The following is an 18236-nucleotide window of genomic DNA, read 5'->3' as shown; positions in this document are numbered from 1 at the left end:
TAATGAGAATTTGTGATTTGCATTTTTCACCAAATAAATGCAACACATTGTTAATATTCCTCACACTCAAAGAGACATGGAAATGCAGTCCAAGCAGAGGGAAGATGCTTCAGTAACGTTACCTGACCCCATCTGATCACACACTTAAGGTATCGGCTGACTGTGGAAAAACAACAATATCAGAAGCCTGTTTGCATCCTGTACTGAAAATGATGGCAACTGATATTCTGCCTAATGTACATCACAGTGCATGAGATGAAAGCCTCACCAGCAGTGTGCTAGGTACTCAACCTGTCACAGATGAAATGTAGTGATGGATCGCGAGAATATGGAAGCCCAGGGATGCTGTTTTTATTTAGGTGTTTCTAAGAATAGGACAAAAAAAAAGTATCATCACTGTCTGTGTTAAAACTGCTCATAATCAGTTTAATAACTGAAGTAATTTGTGCTGTATTGATACCGGGTCAATCACTGGGACATGTGTCTAACCACAGTTATTCCCCACTCCTCTTAGTGTTTCTGCAGTTTGACCGCTGGCTGTCTCCTCGTAGGCCAGAGACTGCTGTTTTGTGTGTGTGTTTTTGTGTGTGTCTGTGCGTGTTTAGGGATGTGCGTGTGTCTGAATTATTGATTCAGTGTAAATCCAATCTGCCTCATGGCAGGTGTGCTGTGTGCTGTTTTCTGTGTGTGTGTGTGTGTGTGTTTTTATACCTGTGTGAGACGCTGTTAGAAAGAAGGAAGGAGCTGTGTTGTAATTAATAGGCAGCACAGTCTGCAGCAGTCCTGCCCACACAGATTCAGATATAGGCATACAGGCTAAAGGCTCACTGTTCTGTGCATACACACATGCCCACCAGCTTGTGTACACACACACACACACACACACACACACACACACGCGCGCGCACACACACACACACACACACACACACACACACACACACACACACACACACACACACACACACACACACACACACACACACACACACACACACACACACACACACACACACACACACACACACACACACACACACACACACACACACACACACACACACACACACACACACACACACACACACACACACACACACACTGATACTACCTACCCAACTGAGTATCTTTCCTCATTACTTTTCCCTCCCTTTTCCCTTGCTCAGTCTCAGTTGAGCAGTGCAGTAACTTTTTATTTTTCTCTCCCTCCTTCTCTCGCCCTCCGTCTCTCCTGCCCTTTCTGCTCCTTTTCTCCCCCGCACAAACTTGACAATGTGCCACACTCGAGCTGCAGCAGTCTGGTATTGTGCGGCATGCAGACAAGCTGCTAGCAGCCGACCAGTGATATCATCCCATTGTCCCTGTGCTGTCTCCTGCACCAGAGAGCATGGCGTCTGGGAAGAGAGGAGAGGTGGAAGGAGAAAAAGAGGCAAAGGGCTGAAGAAGGGAGTGGAGTCTTTAGAGGGATGGATGGAGGTCTGTGTGGTCTTCTTCCACTGGGCCAGTTAGAAACACCAAGCTCTGCAAAAGCATTTGTCTTTTGGGGCAAAACAACAGAGAAGGCAGGGCAGTAATATTGTACGGCATGATTAGGATCTGTATTAACCCGTAATATGGCCGGTTTGAAAAAAAAAGTATTTAGGTTTATTTATTAATTTATTTGGTTGTACACACACACACACACACACACACACACACACACACACACACACACACACACACACACACACACACACACACACACACACACACACTCATAACACAAACTCAAGCAGGGGATTCATGTTTCGGTGATGTACTCATGCCAAACAGACACACAACCTCACACTGTCTTGCGGACATACCAACACAAACATTTCCATGGATCCATGTTGCAGGAATGTACAAAGTTGTCTCCCTTCCCACAGACACTCAGTATATTTTTCCAGTCCCCACTCACATAGCAGCTAACTAGCTAACACCTCCACATATCCACTGGCCTTCACATCAGCTCCTCTAATTTGCTCCTGCCTTTGGCATACTTTCCTCCTCTCCTGCATTTCTATCTCGGCACCTGCAGCAACATAATGTCTGTGTGTGTGCGTGTTGTCAGTGTGTGTGTGTATGGTGATTAAACCCTTCAGCACTGTCTCCTTCACCACTGGCTCAGAACACAATAACATGATGCCACGTCACTAATTCCCCCATTTTACTTTTATCAAAGTAATCTATTTTTATATGAATATCTGTCAACTCTTTGTGCTGTAGACTCATTGAGCGAAATGTGGATTTCCCATCAGGGTGTGAGTAAGAGATGAGATATCAGATTGTCAGTTTTTGGACTCACTTAAAAGCCCATGAGTTTGTTTGTTTACTTTCTTGAGGCCGTTGCTCTAGTGCTGTTGTTTCAAGGTGTTCGTCTTGGCTTTTGCTTTAAAGCCATCTGTTTCAGTGCAGGCATGTACTTGTGTGTTTGAGGTAAGGGACTTATTCAGCCTGCAGATAGCCAAGTCTTTATTACCTTTCTCTGCTCATTTAGTTCAGGCTGGTATACTGATATATTCCCAAGGCTAAATGCATTTATTTATTTTTTCGTTTGTATTGGGAGTCTTGCTCAGAGGCTTAGTTTCCAGACTATACTTTCAATGTGTTCACCACTTTGGTTCACACCGGAATATCTCAACAACTATTTGATTGTCCTGGATTTTTTTTACACTTTGTTTTTTTTAACATTCATGGTTACCCTGACTTTGGACATCTGACTTTAAGGTTGGACATTTGTGGTTTTATGTGAAATGTCTTGACAACAATTGGATGCCATTGCTATTAAATTGGGTATTTCATGTTGGTGATTAAGTTTTCCTCCATCCAGAACCATCATCAGGTCAAATCTTCTGTTTCTATCTAACACTTGGATTTATGCCTGGAAAATGTTTTTATTCATCAGCCTCAGCTGTACTTTGTTTTTAGTGGGAATTAGGAAATGTTGGTATGATACATTGTGACTTCTAAACATCGACATGCTAGCATTATAACTGTCTGTGAGCACGCCGATGTCAGCATTTAGCTCTAACTATTGCTTTGCATAAGTGCTTTCAGAGCCTCCTTGTATGGCTGCAAACTCTGCTCTGATTATCTGACATCTCTACTTTGTCATTTACGGTGGACTTTTAGTGTGCTTGTGGATGCTATATATTTAGTATGGTTTTCTTGAGGAGGCTCGGGTTGTGTTGAGAAGACAGGTGGTGTGATATCTGGACACACAGCATGGGCGAGGATGAAGAAGAGGATAAGAAGGAGGGGAAGAAGACAAATCTCATTCCTCTCCCGCTGCCACAATTATGCTCTTCAAAGATGGAGACACTAGGCTCCCTCGGCTGGTGTGGTTCACTAATGAAACTAATGAAAACAAATGTAAATCATCAACGGTAGTCGAGCGGCAAATTCAAGTTCTGCTTTTCTTTCTAGCTGCTCGTAAAGTAGCGGGTTTATGTTTTAAGCACAGTTTCAAATGAAGCTGCAGGTCCATTCGTCCGACCATAGCTGCTGTCTAATGCACCAGTGGGTTGCAGGTTGTTTGTGCTTATGGCTGCACTGTTGCCAACAGTAATGAACAGCCTGGACGACGCGCCCTGTGCAGCATCGATCACACACTCTCACACAGACGGCGGATGGAAATTGGTCCTGGTGGGGGAGTAAAGGGAGGTGCACACATGCCTGCTCCTTCTGTGGACACATATGGATGCAGGAATCAGCACACATGTACATACTGAGAGAGTGAGGAAGTGTGTGTGTGTGTGTGTGTGTGTGTGTGTGTGTGTGTGTCTGCGTGGGGCAGTGTGTGTGTGTTTTTTTGACTCTCGACGAATGCTCACTGGACCGTGGATGATCTTCTTATTGGTGACAGTATGGAGCATATAGAGGAGACCTGCTCGGTGGGCCCTTCTCTCTATGTGCTACAGAAAGCTGTTGGATCATTTCCATCTCCCCACAGGTCCTCAGCTGGTGCTCTCTGCAGTTGGAGGCAAGCCCCGTATACACTCTGTATCAAACCAGGCCATACTGCTTCCTCTCCCGCTTCATTACCACATGAATGCATTGCCATATTGTTATATACTGTATAGCTATTGTTGGCAAGTCACTCAAAGTCATTTGCTCTTACATGGTGGGCTCACAATAGCCAAGGAACCAGGGGATTCCTATTTCAGTTGGTTCCAAGTAGCAGTCACGGTGGTGCATATTTTTAGAGTGACATTTTTGTTTATTACAATCTGTTTGTTTTTTCAGTTTTGCTAATATCATACTCATTCAGTTAATAGTTTAGAATAGAAATCTGGGTTAGGGTTAGCTGAGCTTATGCATCCATCAACTGAAATTAGATCATCAGTGGGACTGATATTTCACTTGCTACCGATTGGTTTGTGCTCAACAAAATACAATAACTCTAGTCTCCCAACAAACATACATATTGGAATGATGGGCAAAGCTACAAAAATAAGACTACAACTAAGATAAAACAGAATTATCCCTTTATAATTTACATCAGCGGCAACACCAACAGAATTGATTCCGTAAACGGAAGAAAGAGACTAGTGCTGCTTCGGCTTCTGTTAAGTTGGGCTATTGTGAGTTTCCAATTGTGTCAGTAAAGGGTCTTTCAGTTAAAAAGAAATACGATACACGACACTACGAGTCCTTAACCTCGGGGATGGTCTGCTGCCTGTGTGTGGTAAATCTCACCGATTCTACACTTTCTTTGTTTTTTACTGCCTTCCCTGTGCCTCTCTCTCTCTCCCCCTGTCCTGTTTCTTTTTCCCTCCATCATCCTCTCTGTTGTCCTTGAGCATGTTAACACTCCAGCTCTGTCAGTGAGCCTCACGGCACCATGGAAACCAGTCACACCATTCTATAGCGGTGTGTCTTTGTGTATGTTTGTAGCACGGACTGCCTGTGTGTGTGTGTGTGAGTACCGTATGTGTGTGTTGATGGGCGGGATCAGGGTCTTGTTTGGTTTCAAAAAGCTGAGGAGAGGTCGCTGCTGTTCCTGTTTCTAATTCATGTAAATTCCCTTAAGACCTGGGCTGCTTTGTTTTCCCCATTGTGCCCGGAGGCCTGTTTCATAAAAGTAGCTTGATGAAAAGTTATTTTTTTTCTTAAAGGTGTGATACCTTCCCCTTGCTTCTTTTTGATAGTAAACCCAATACCTCAGACTATCGTGATACTCTTGCTACGTGATACATCTTACACCAGACTATAATAGTCTTGTAATGAGTTCAGCCAAAGTTAACAAGGCTAAGTTGATACAGACATGGTGGGAGACAAACCGAAGTGATTGCCAGCGCACAGTTCTGTTCTGTCTCCTCTGAGTTAATCTCATGGTTTATTACTTGATAGAGCACCTTATTTACACAACTATTGATCTGATGTGACCCGATAATGTGTTGGGATTACTCAAACAAACTAGCGTTGAAAATTACTTGTGGGAATGTATAAGGAGCAAATGTAACAAGACTAAATCATCTGGACTTGTCTTTTCATTCTTGCTCTGAAGTGTCCCCCTCCCCAGTTCCACCCTGCCTCGATACCCTTGTGAACCCAGCCCCTTATTCTCTCCCTGAGCCAATCATATTTCACTCCCTTTCACATTTTTGAATAGGAAACTCAAAAGGAGTCCTCGCCACGAACACCCACTGATTGACAAATGCACGCACGCGCACGCACACACACACACACACACACACACACACACACACACACACACACACACACACACACACACACACACACACACACACACACACACACACACACACACACACACACACACACACACACACACACACACACACACACACACACACACACACACACACACACACACACACACACACACACACACACACACACACACTTGTATTTCCAGCACTTCCCAAGACATAACAAGCATGTATTTGACTTGCCATAACCACAACTTTTTCCTAATCTTAAACCGAGACCTACAATAACCTTTAACCAAGTCTTTACCCTAAAATGTAATGATTTCCATTATGGGGACTCACATTTTTTTTTAGCCCCAAAGGAAGGCGAGTCCCCACATTGTTTAAACAGATTAATGCCCTAACAACAAGTAATAAAACTACACACATACACACATTCTTGCAGACGGCGTGCAGCTCTAGTTAGGAGGGCTCGGTCTAGACCGCAGCGTGAACTTTGTTCTGTTAAAAGTTGTCATTGAAATATGCAGTTGCCATTGAAATATTGTTATTCTATTGGTGTCGTGACAAAGAGCGGGGAGGGCTCCGGCCCTATCTCAGTATGAGTCTGAAGGAGCAATGGGCCGGCAGGGAACGCCCAGTGTCTCCTCTCAACAGAGTCAGTGTGCAGAAATAATGCCCATTAGACTTGGTCAATCACGCCCCTCACTCAATGAAATATGGCCCTTTCACTCATTTCATACTAGCATCATCTATACACCTCGCTGCTATCCATCATCTCGCTGAAAGATGTCTGCTACTATGAATGCTTTTATTTATGATACTTTTTTTTTTAAATTGATGGCTTCTCATGCGGGGACGTTTGATGCTGACAAAGCCCAACGTGCTGAGTTATGTTTACATAGCAAACAGCCGAAGCGGTTCATTAGTGAATTAAGGTAGGATTCCAGAGCAGAGGTTTCAGGTCTCTTGACCGCCAACGAAGCTCTCAAACGACTGTAGTCTGATGGTTTCATCATGGTAAGTGGGGGGAAATTATATACTCGCAGTAACATGCAACAATGACCATGTTGTGAAGCCTCTGAGCATGTCCCATTGGTGCAGCCAAAATTCATATGCCTTTTGTGGGATTATTAATTCCCAAACCTGCATGGAAACAATGTGGAAACAATTGAGCAGCAGTTGAATGTAACTGGACGTGTGCATATTTTTGCACCAGGTAAACAAAACGGGGACCAACTCACTCCATAGTGCTACTTGAGGTCAAAAACACCACTGGATGGGTACCTTTTTTAAGTAAAATTATTGATACAAAAATACTCAGTTACAAGTAAAAGTCCTGCATTCAAAATCATCCTTAAGTGAAACCATTGAAGTACTATCAGCCCAATGTAATAGTACCGGTTCTGCAGCTTACAGCAAATGAGTATATGTACAGGTACTTTGTTTCACCACTGTAGTTGAGAAGGAAATAAGTGTGAAAAACATTATTACTTTTTTGGATACTCGAGTTGAAATCATTGTGCGCTCTGAAGGACAATGAACTTTCAGGCTGATTATGTTACATTTTTCTGTGCTTTTGTAGTGAGAGGAGCATTATTTAGGGCCGGGCCCAGAGAATAGTGACTCTTTCAAAGGGACAGCTCCTACCATTGTTGCCCTCTGCAACCATAGCTAAGGGACGTCAAAAGACCCTTTTTGTACTATCTATTCTTTTAAAATGGGTTGCAATAATACCGTTGAGGAGTCGGCAATAAATAAGCTTCCCCCCTCGCCCAGTCAACTAGATTAGATTGCATGGGGACATCTGTTGAGTGTAGGTGAGCACTTTCTCTGGCTTCTCACTGTATGGGAAAGGAAGTCTTTAGGATGTGCCTTCAGGCTTTTTTCCCTTTCATTTGGTTTGTTTGTACACTCCACCTCCACCCTCTATTGAACATCCAGAAAGATGCATTGACTGGAGTACAATCAGTACAGCAGACAGTTACTTGCGTGTAAAGTGTACAGTGGGTGCCATTTTAATTCATCATGCAATTATAGTGTCAATTTTGCCTTTATGCTCTGCCAAACTCATTTCGCGGGATGTCACGCTCTGCCATCCCCTCATCCATGCTGACAGTTGCGTCTGATACAAAAACAAATAACTTGTTGGATATTTAACGCGCTAGTGCAAATGTGTGTTTTGAAAAATCCCACCCAGTAACTTTGTGGATTGTGGTTGCCGTTCATGTGATACCAGGAAATGTTTAACCCCTATTGTAGAGAGACAAAAGACTGTTTTAATCCCACTGTGAGAGGGAAGGGGGGGGGGGGGGGTCAGGGGAGGGACGTGGGAGGAGGGGTTGTTGGAGTGGTGGAGGTGGGGGGGGGGGGGGATTTTGTGAGGGAATGGGCTCGTTTCGCTCTAATGTCACTCAGTCAGAGCAGACACGTCGAGGAATACACAGCCACTGGGATTATGACGACTCAACTCTGCGGATGCACAAATTGAGGGGATTTATTCTCATTGACATACACACACAGAGATAAAAGGTGATGTATTCTCTCTGTTGCTATAGTGTTTATTTCATACCATGTAGTCACCTGCTGAGTAGAAAGTATTGTGTGATGCACTTCACGATCTGCAGGAGATACTCAAAAGTCAACTGGATTCATGGGGATTTATGATTTATTTTTTGTATTATCAAGGAAAAATATTTGATGGTGCTAGCCTCTTCATGTGCTGATTTGCTGTTCTTCATTTCCTAGAATGGTTAACTAAATATTGTGTGGTATTTGACTGTAGGTCATACAAAACAAGGCATTTGTCGATAAAACCCTAGATTGTCTACTTTTATTTGTGTTATTTCATGGTCAAATATCTTTGGGTTATAGACTGTTGTTTGAAACATTAGGACATTCATAGATATTATTTTGGGCCTGTGGAAATGTTTACATTTTGATCAAATTACTTTTTTTTAAATCGTAGGCTATGAAGTGTTGTCAGGTGAGGATATTTCTTGCAGTGTAGTAAAATTTCCTGAGAACACACTTCTGCAGTGAGATGTCTAAGACTATCAGCTTTGTTTATATACATATTCATAGTTTGCACTTTTCCAGCAGTTGTATGTCAACACATCATCTTAATTCTACTGTTTATTCTGCTGAATCCCAGCGTGTTTTCATTGTGATAGCTTAATAGCACATCCCTGTCTCTGCGAGTTGTGTCCCCTAATGTAAATTCATCACTGGGGATGTGTGTGTTCCGGCTCCAATTATTTCGCCTCTCTTTGGCGGTAATGATGCTTCATCGTGAGAGCGCTATCTTCTACAACCATGCTCTGCTTCTCATTAGGCAGGAGTCTAAAATTAAACCCACAGGCCGCTACTCTGGTGCTGAGCCCCTTTTACCCTGTCTGAGGACAGACAGACACACACACGCACACACATTCTCATTAGAGAGAGGACACCCTCCTACCTGGCAATATCTGCAATGAGCCATGCCTGCTAAATCTGTGGACATCTCACTTTTCTAGACAATCATCCATGTAACAAAAATGTTTTAACAGTCAGTCAGAGCTTTAGTAGCCTTTAATGCAGCAAATCCACATGACTCAATATTTAATTCATACTTAATATTTGATAGATAATGTACTTGGAACTGATGGAAAGGTAATCCTTTAAAAAAATATTGTTACAAAAATGAGTCATCAAAAAATGAATCAGTTATGATGTAACTTCATTTTTGCAGCTAATGTGAAGCTTTTTTTCAAGGCCACTTTGGGGCAGAACAATAAGCTGTAGCCACAACACTGATATATTATCACGTTTTTAAAGTTGATACATTATAGTTAACATGTTATCTTATTTACACATCTAATGGACAAAGGGCAACATTAGAAATCCTTTTGAGTATTTCTTTGCCAAACAGTAAATGTAAGTCCAATATTCACTCTATGAAATATTTAAACATCTCTTCAGCCGCTCAAGGATTCTCTTTGTGAACACTATAGGTCTGTTGGTCAAACACTACGAGGGACTCCTTTCTGTCCATATAAAAGTATTTATTAGAGCAGCTTTCAGTTACAGCAGTTAGACATTTCCTTTAAGTACAATGCTTCCTCCTTGTTGTTCATATACTAATGAAGAGATTCAACTGTCTGTTTTGCCTGTCAGCGCTCATGGCACGAGGTCCCTCCCTGAGGTATTGAGGGTACCGCGCGTCTCTTGCTGCGAGTTGTGTTCTAGTCCTGCTGCTCGCTGCCCACCGTCGGCAGCCAATCTATTAGCTATTCTCCGTTTGCCTTCTCATCACCATGGTAGCGGATCTGGCCTGAGCTCCTCTGACTCTGTGGTGTCCGAGGGGCAGAGGCGGGGTGGTGGCGGGATGGCTGGCTCCATGTCGTAGGGGGGAGGTCCGCTTTTGATGGGATCAGCCTCACAGCTTATTCAAACAGGATGTGGAAAGGTCATTTTGTTGTTGTGTTTTATTCATGGATCTCTCGGCTGTAATCAGCTGTTTTTTTGCTGCTATCTAGCAAGGGCACAGACAGTCAGAAATGATGAACTCGGCCCTGTGATGTCTTTCTGTAATAGCTGACGAGATGGTAGCCGAGATGTAGTTCTGTGTTGTGTTATGGTGTCAGCACAGGTGTCAGCAATAATATAAATGCGATGCTGTGAGTTGAAAACATGTATGTCAGTGTTTTTTCTTTTTTTAAATCTAGGTCAAGATCCTTTTGCATTTAGGGATGAGGGAAAGTTTTCTGGTGTAATATTTTGTCAGAGGTAATATGTAATTGACTATACCATGTTGTTTAGGGTTTTTCTAAATCCAAAAATGTTGACAAATGGTTGAAGTAAATATTGAAGGGTTGGGGAGGAAGAACACCTCCAAATGTTTTTAAGTTGAGCACACACTGCACAGATGCTGCAGACTCTAATCTTGTGTGGTGAGTTAAAATGGTGATAAAGAGAAGGAAGAAACCACATTTGTTATTGTGTATAACATAATTAATGTAAGACATAGTTGTGTTTAGTGGTTCAGAAAGCACAGTGTTTGCATTTAACAGAGTGGAAACGGTGTTATCTGTCAATGGGGAATCTTCATTCTTATTTAGAGCAGCAGACTGAAGCCGATAAGCCTTTGCTAATAGTAAATTGGATCGGCTTCTTTCATCTTTTTGCCCATCGATTCTGGTGTGTTTGTCTGTATTCACTGTGACAGTGTTTGAGGAGTGTAAAGGATTGGGCATAAAGTAATAGATGGAATGACATAAAAGGAGGGCAGAGGACACAACAAAATCTAATGTAGAAGAGACGGGGAAACAGGACAGGATAAGTAAGGACAGGTCCGTGACCCCTTTAAAGATCCCACATCACAGCAAGGACCTTCCATATGTTTATACTTTGATTATAAAAAAACATGGCTCCCGGGGAGATTTATCTCAAACTTTTTTTTTTAATTGAAAATGTCAAGACACATCTATATATCACCTGTCTGTCAGCTTGGGGGGCGTCTGACCTTAACATCCTGACCTGACATGACCATGGCTAGATGATAAAATAAAACATGACAGTATTAAGGGGGAGGGGGGCAGGAGGGCAGGAGAGGAGGAGATCAAGGAAAAGGTTAGTTTTAACACAGGACATCAGTCTTTTCTCACCTGTGATTCAATGTGTAGCTCACAAAGTTTTACGATAAGAGCAAGGACTTGTCAAGTTGTCATGTTGAACACACTTAAGTGCTACTGAGAACATGGATTATGGAGGAAATAGAAGAAATGATATGAGGAAGGACTGAATAGATTTGGAACATGGAACCACGGGGTTATTGATTTATGTTGATTGATCATGTTAAACCATTTGTTTGGAAGAACATAGGGTTATGGAAAAAGTATTATCTTCTATCAAAAATATCCATTTAAAGATATTTAAAGATAACATATCTTCCATTCTGAAGATATGTTAAGACAGACATCAGTGTCCAAGATATCTCCTTCCAACTATTCATGCTTTATGCAATTCCGCATGCAAGTGTTGTAGTCGAGACCACCTGATATGGGAACAAGTCATAAACAAGACCAGCTTGTATCTGGACAGAGACAACTGGGGGTTGAAACCAGACCAGTCAAGTCCTTCACTATTCAGGGTTTGACAGCCTGATACAGAAGAAAAAGCTTTAGATAGAAATAAATCAAGTTATATTTTGATAAAATCGTAGTCCACTTTGTCTGAGACCAAGAAAAGACAGAGAAAATTGGCGGCCGAGCCCGATACATTCAAATAGTCCTCTCACAAGCTTAGGACAACAAGGTACCACCTCAGACCTTTTTTTACGGCCCTAGACCTGATGTTAAAATCCAACAGCTATCATCGTCACACCAAGGTTGTCATTTTTATGAACATGGGTTATGTGGAAGTGATGATTCATCTCTTTAAAGAGACACACCTCTGTATATCAGTCAAAGACATCTACCACGACCGTTTGCTAGGCTCCTGGCCTTATAAAGGCAAAACTTGAGATGGACGATGAAAAGTGTATTGGTTCTGGCGAGTTAGAAAGCAGGAGATTACGCACAGGAGGGCCGTGTAGGACAGAGAAGACAAAGGAGGAGACTTGGCGGGAATTTTATGACAATATAAGGAAAAGGTGGAAGATAGGGGAAGGAGGAGAGGACAGGAAAGTGTAGAGAGAAAAAAAGAGATCAGGTAGTCGAGACAAGACGAGAGACGAGGGGAGGAGACCTCTCTCTCCTCCAGCTCTCAGCCAAAGGCATTTGTGTCCATCAGTTTGGATTACACACTCCTGCCTCTGAAAATCCATGTTCACACTTTAGTTTTGCTCAGCTTGGATTTCTGATATTTTGGCAAAACTTGTCACGGTTTGGAGTGTTCAAGGTACATAAAAAAAAAAAAAAAGCCAACCCACTCAGTGACGATTAAAAAAATCTGTGTTTGATGAGAAGGAGAGATTTCCTCTAGGAACATCCTGGTGTGTAATCTGCGATGTGACACACCAGGAGGCTTTCAAATATGAGAAGGATTTAAGCAGATTATAGTAAAACCAAACACAGAGTAGTAGGCCCTTTGCGCAGTCAAATGTTACGGAAATGCATAACCGTAGATGTGCAAAACTTCCTCCCCAGAAACCTTATTAAGAAAGATTGGATTTTTCTTTTCTAGTTTTGGTTTTGGTTTAAAGTCCCAGTTGTTTCCACAAACAGAGATCAAATGCATGCAAATTATCAGTCTAACATTTTTTTCATTTTCTTCCATTTTCTTTGTTCAACCAGATTGAAGAAAACCACAGAAGAAGAAGAAGAAGAAGAAGAAGAAGAAGAAGAAGAAGCAAACAACGAGCCAGGGAGGAGGAGGACAGAGGGGAATCCGTTCTTTTTTTTCCGGGTAAGCTGGAAACATTTCTGCTGGTCTTTGAATCCATTTTTTCCTCATCACTTCATCATTTTCCAAAACACAGCCTTTTGAAATCAAACATTCTTGTTCCTCTCAAAGGCATTTCCCCTCCAGTAGGATATGAACAAAAAATGTCAGTTTGTTTGCCATGCCGCGCAAGTGTCTCCAGCCCAAATATCCTCATCAGCGACTGTCGGGTATTTTAAACCTTGCGTGTAAGACAAGAACCCCATGCGTTAGTTCAAACAGACCAATGAGACAGACACAAAGATACTCAGAGACAATGAGCTCAGTTTCTTGCAAACTGGGGAGAGGTAGCTCGCTCAGAATCAACTCCGCCGTTCCTCTCTCCCAGTTCGTCTTTTATTCCCATTGAATGGTGGTTACAAGCGTATGTGTGTGCGTGTATGCTAATGATTAATGATTCTGGGAACTTGTTTGTTCATTCCAGCTGGGGCATGTCAGCGTTTCCTAACTGTCCTGGGCCCCGACCGCCTTGGTCAGCCAAGTCACGGGATTCTTTGGAAAGTACATATTTCACAACAACATCTGGTTAAATAAGGAGCATAAACAAGATGTGCTTAGATAAGGAGCATATGATTATACAATGAAAACATTTTAAACCTCACAGCGACACCTTGTGTGTGTGTACTGTGTATGTATTCATAATGACACTGCAGAGCTCCCTAAATCCCTAAATGACTACCACGAGCTCTCAGCCACGACAACTCTTTTTTTCTATTCGATCTCTGTTGTGATGCCTCCTCTTTTATCCTCGCTGTAAGGCAATGGTCACCGCTTGCTTGACTGGCGTTTGTCCACTGGCTAAGTGTGTTTTCTTGTCGGCATTCATATTGGCAACCAGGATTGGCAAGGAATACAAAAAACCAACACTGTGTTTTTTAGTTTCCAACGGTCTGTTTGATGCATATGGTTGTCAAGGTAACACACCCTCTCATCCTGGCCCTATGCTGTGAAAGTGGGCGTCGATACTTCTAAATCACAAAATAGCACTTAGAGCCTAAATTGGGCCTAGCAGTGCTTCTCTCTTATTGACACATAATGTGTCGTAATGGACCACGCAGAGGTAGCAAAATTCCCTAATGGCGGTTGACAATCAAGAGCTAAGAGTTGTTCTGTTAAGCACACGGTTTAACTGTGCATTAGAGCGCGGAGATCTTACTCTTAGCTCACACAGGGTTACTGCAAATGACCCTCATTCACCTTTGGCCCGTTCAGCAGTACAGAGAGTGTGTCTGTGGTTGGGCAGGGGGGTTGATCTAATGCTCTGTGAGTGGAGGTGATGCGATGTGATGCGTGTCCGCCACCCACTTGAGTGTGAAGGAAGGATCCCACCTCAGCGAGCCGGGCGGGGAGGCTTCACGCACAGCTGAGTGGAGAGTTAAGGGACTCTGACGGCTCTGAGCTCATCCCGCCGCCGCTGTTGGTGCTTCGCTTGCTTTATTTTTGGCGACGGGTGTTCTCGCTCTTTCTCAGTTTATCCCTTCATTTTTTGTCTAAATCTTTCGTTAGCCTTTGAATCTCTCGTTCTTTTTTCTCAGTTTCTCTCTCGTCATCTCGCTGCGGCAGTCAATTGTTTTTGTTGTTTTTGTGAAGGTGTGCTGCCAGCCAGAGAGGCTGAGTCCACAGTTTTCAATGGCAGAGTCATAGAGGGCCACACTTATGGGGCTGCGCACTGAATTTGCGGTTTGAAACACAGTGAGGCGTGAAGCGTCCATTGTGAGCAGCAGCATTCAGGTCCCAGGCCCTCCAATAGAAGGCCGCAGAGGTTTCTGTTTACCTCCATAGTGCTGTCTTTCACAGGTTTCTCTCACGTGGCCGTCAGGGGAGTGTGGTGTTATTGTTTGGGATGGTGTGTTTCAATGTGGAGGGGGGAGGGGAGATCTTCAGAGCTCTGCATCTGCAGAATAACTATGATATTGCTAAATCTTCATTTAGAGTCTCTGCATTCAAATCCCGTCCTTGACTGTAAATCTTTGAGACAGAATTACATCATCCAGTCTTTGTATATGCAGTGTAATCAAAAAGTATTTTTGAACTGATGCATTTTACATTTGACTCTACTCCAACACATTGGATATAAACACTTCTTTGAACTAAAAATGCTGACTTTCAGTTTTATGGGCATTTGAATATGTTGGCTGCATATTAGATGAACATTTGAATGCTTAGCACTTTTTGGAGTCCTCTATTTAGCAAAGTGCTGCAGGACAGAACAGGCAACCAAAGAGTTTTACGGCCACACGTTTGATTGTTCAAATCAGTCACCGGGCCACGGGCCAAGTCATCATGTGTTTGACTTGCTGAAGTCCAGACTGAAGGCATAAAGCCCCTGAAACAAGCGAGAAGTGCAGATGGCTGCAGTACAGTCCTGGCAGAGCAACATAAGGGGAACATGCCAACCGGCTATTTATGTGGATGGGTCTTGGAATCCTGTCATTTTTCTGCAAAGAATGTTCAACCAAATATTAAATATGATGAGATGTGTATAAGAAATAAAAAAAAACTCAAGATCTTTGTTGATGGCATATCTTGCCTGTAAAATATTTAAAACATATAAAAATGGGTATTATTCCTAAAAAGTTCATAAAATGTTGATGAAAACACATTTGACTTAAGCCTAAAGTCAGCACCTTAACCTTATAGGCATTGTTCTACAGTATGTGCAGTGCCTGTGTCTCACTACAATAGTACTGATTGCACTTTGCAGAATAAACTATTTCAGCAATGTTATACGTTTTTAGTAACTGAATTGCCAAATTAAACAAAAAGGAATTGACTGTGAGCCTCTGACTTTCTCACAAATCCCCTCCTTTCGGTGTGTGCCAGTGAACACGAACTGTGTCGTTGTCTTCTGTGAGTGAAGCAGTTTTTCTCAAATGTGGTTAGAAAGCATTGATGTTACGCAGCAGCTGTTCAGACGAGCTGCAGACGAGTTGGGGATTGAATGCACACACAGAGGGCCCATGGGCTACTGCCAGCACACGTCGTTTCAGTTCAACGAATCCAGACATTTCTTAGGTGTTTCTTTGATATGAGCCTGACAATTCTCTGACGGTTCTCTGTGTCAACACTCTGCGCATGTTTTGTTCGATACTGTGTGAGAAGGAGGCCTTGTTGTGTGGCTGTGACTGAGTGGATTGTGTGTGTGTGTGTGTGTGTGTGTGTGTGTGTGTGTGTGTGTGTCTGTGTGTGCGTGTGTGTGTGTGTGTTTTTCAGTGTCTCTGTGGCTGTATGAGAAGCACAAACAGGGAGGTGCCCTGAGCCACAGCCAAAGTGTCAGAAAGAAGGACATGAATAAACAAATAGATGAATGGATGGATACAAAGACAGTGAGGGAGAGAGAGAGAGAGAGAGAGAGAGAGAGAGAGGGAGGGAGAGAGGGAGAGAGAGAGAGAGCGGCTGAGTGATGTGAAAGACTCGGCTTGGTGAGGCCCCTCCTGAGGGGCTTCTGCTCTCCTCCATCTAACAGGGTTGTGTGTGGAGAAAGTCGGCTTCATGCACAACTGACTCTCAAACTGCTCAGCAGACAGTGAGCCTGGAGACTCTGAGGAGACACTGTTCTCTGCCTCTGCTTCTCCCTTTGCTTTCCTTTTCCCAGCTCCTTTAGTCTTCTTTCACCTGCTCAACATTGCTCCAGGACTCCAGTTCAATCTTCACTACTCGTCTTCCCTGTTCAATTATCTTCTCCAGCCTTGAACATTTTTCTTATTCACACCGCGCTGAGTGCACGTTTATTCATTCCTCTATATTCATTGTTCTGTTGCCAATAGCAACACGTTAATCCATCTAGTATTCTTTTCATTTTGTGTCCAAAAGTTTGTTAATGCAGTCAGTTCATTACGATATGCTGTAATTCCTCCGCAAGTCCTAAGAAAAAGGCATATATGCTTTCTTTGGATCAGAAGGTTGAGATCACTTTAAGGTCGCTACGATGAATATAAAGCTAAAGTTACCAGCTGATCATCGAGCTAAACATTTTTTTGACTTAGTTCTTTCTACCGGTTGAACAAACAAAGGTAAAGTCCTTCTGTACCACCACCTCTAAAGTTAAATAACTAACTTGTTTTAAAAAGTGGTTATATAAAGGAGCCATTTCTGGAGCTGCATCAAGTCTTTTTGCTAAGCTAAGCTAATCGTTTCCCGTCTCTTGCTCCCTTTAGGCGGACATATTTGAGAGATTTATATCAGTCTTCTCATCTAACTCTGAAAAACAGCCACTTTCTCCAAAGATTAATTGATCCTTTACTTGAAAAAGAAGAGCATATAACACATATAGTCCTTTATTTAGACAGAGAAATAGTAGATGAAACAGGTTATATTGTAATAGCACACTGTGTGGTTCCAAACCCTAAGCCCTTAATAATCCTTACCAAATGTTCTATCTCAAAGAGAAGAATTATGGTCTCTGCACGATTTAAGGTCTTTCTCTTTCATCTTTTTTTATACTCGATACGTCTTCTTCACCCTGCGGATGAATGCCAGAGGTCTGTTTAGTCTAATTCCAGTATCGACGTTTTGCTTCAGACCAGAGAAGATTGTTCTCACACCGCTATAAGCTGCTGTGAGATCTATCTGGAGGGGGGCCTCTGAGAAACCCAATGATTTATGTGGCTGTTAGACGCGGGTCCTGGTCCATGGCCGAGTCTATCTGCTCATCAATATAAACAGCCTGCTCTCTGGGTGTTGTGGTGGAATACAAATGGCTGAATTTAGATGTAACCCTTCGCTCACCTGCATCTCAGCCGATTCTAATGAGACATTTTTTTTTCTGTGTGCCCGCTGAGAGAAGGAGAGTAAAGGAATGGGATCAAAATGAAATGTGAGAGCACACTTAAATATACCCAGAACCCTTGGTCAATTATGCATTATCTGCAACACAATACTGCTAAAAAGTGAAAGCTATAAGTCTACACCTGTGTTTGAAATGCACGTAGGTGACGATAAAATACATTTATTCATTCCTTATGTGTAGACAGCAGAGGGTTAGGTGGTTCCAGCAGATATACTGTATCATTATCTTTTTACGGCAGTGATTTTGTCTTCTGTCATATTTGACCCTGGTGGCACAAACACACTGAAACCTCCCCTGGTTTCCTTCCCTGGAGGCGGGTCACGCACCCG

At 42.7% G+C, this 18236-nt stretch overlaps 1 protein-coding gene across 1 annotated transcript in view; it reads left to right on the top strand.

Moving 5' to 3' along the window:
* nrcamb (neuronal cell adhesion molecule b) overlaps positions 1-18236 on the top strand; it is a 65707-nt gene that overhangs the window by 14645 nt on the left and 32826 nt on the right. The window contains 1 exon segment of the mRNA XM_080028277.1: positions 12971-13082. The gene's annotated coding sequence lies outside the window, so the exon portion shown is untranslated.

The sequence above is a fragment of the Ammodytes marinus genome (genome assembly GCF_949987685.1).
Source record: "Ammodytes marinus genome assembly, chromosome: 5".
Lineage (NCBI taxonomy): Eukaryota > Metazoa > Chordata > Actinopteri > Uranoscopiformes > Ammodytidae > Ammodytes > Ammodytes marinus.
The sequence above is the reverse complement of the archived record's forward strand: the minus strand, read 5'-3'. Positions and strand labels throughout refer to the sequence as shown.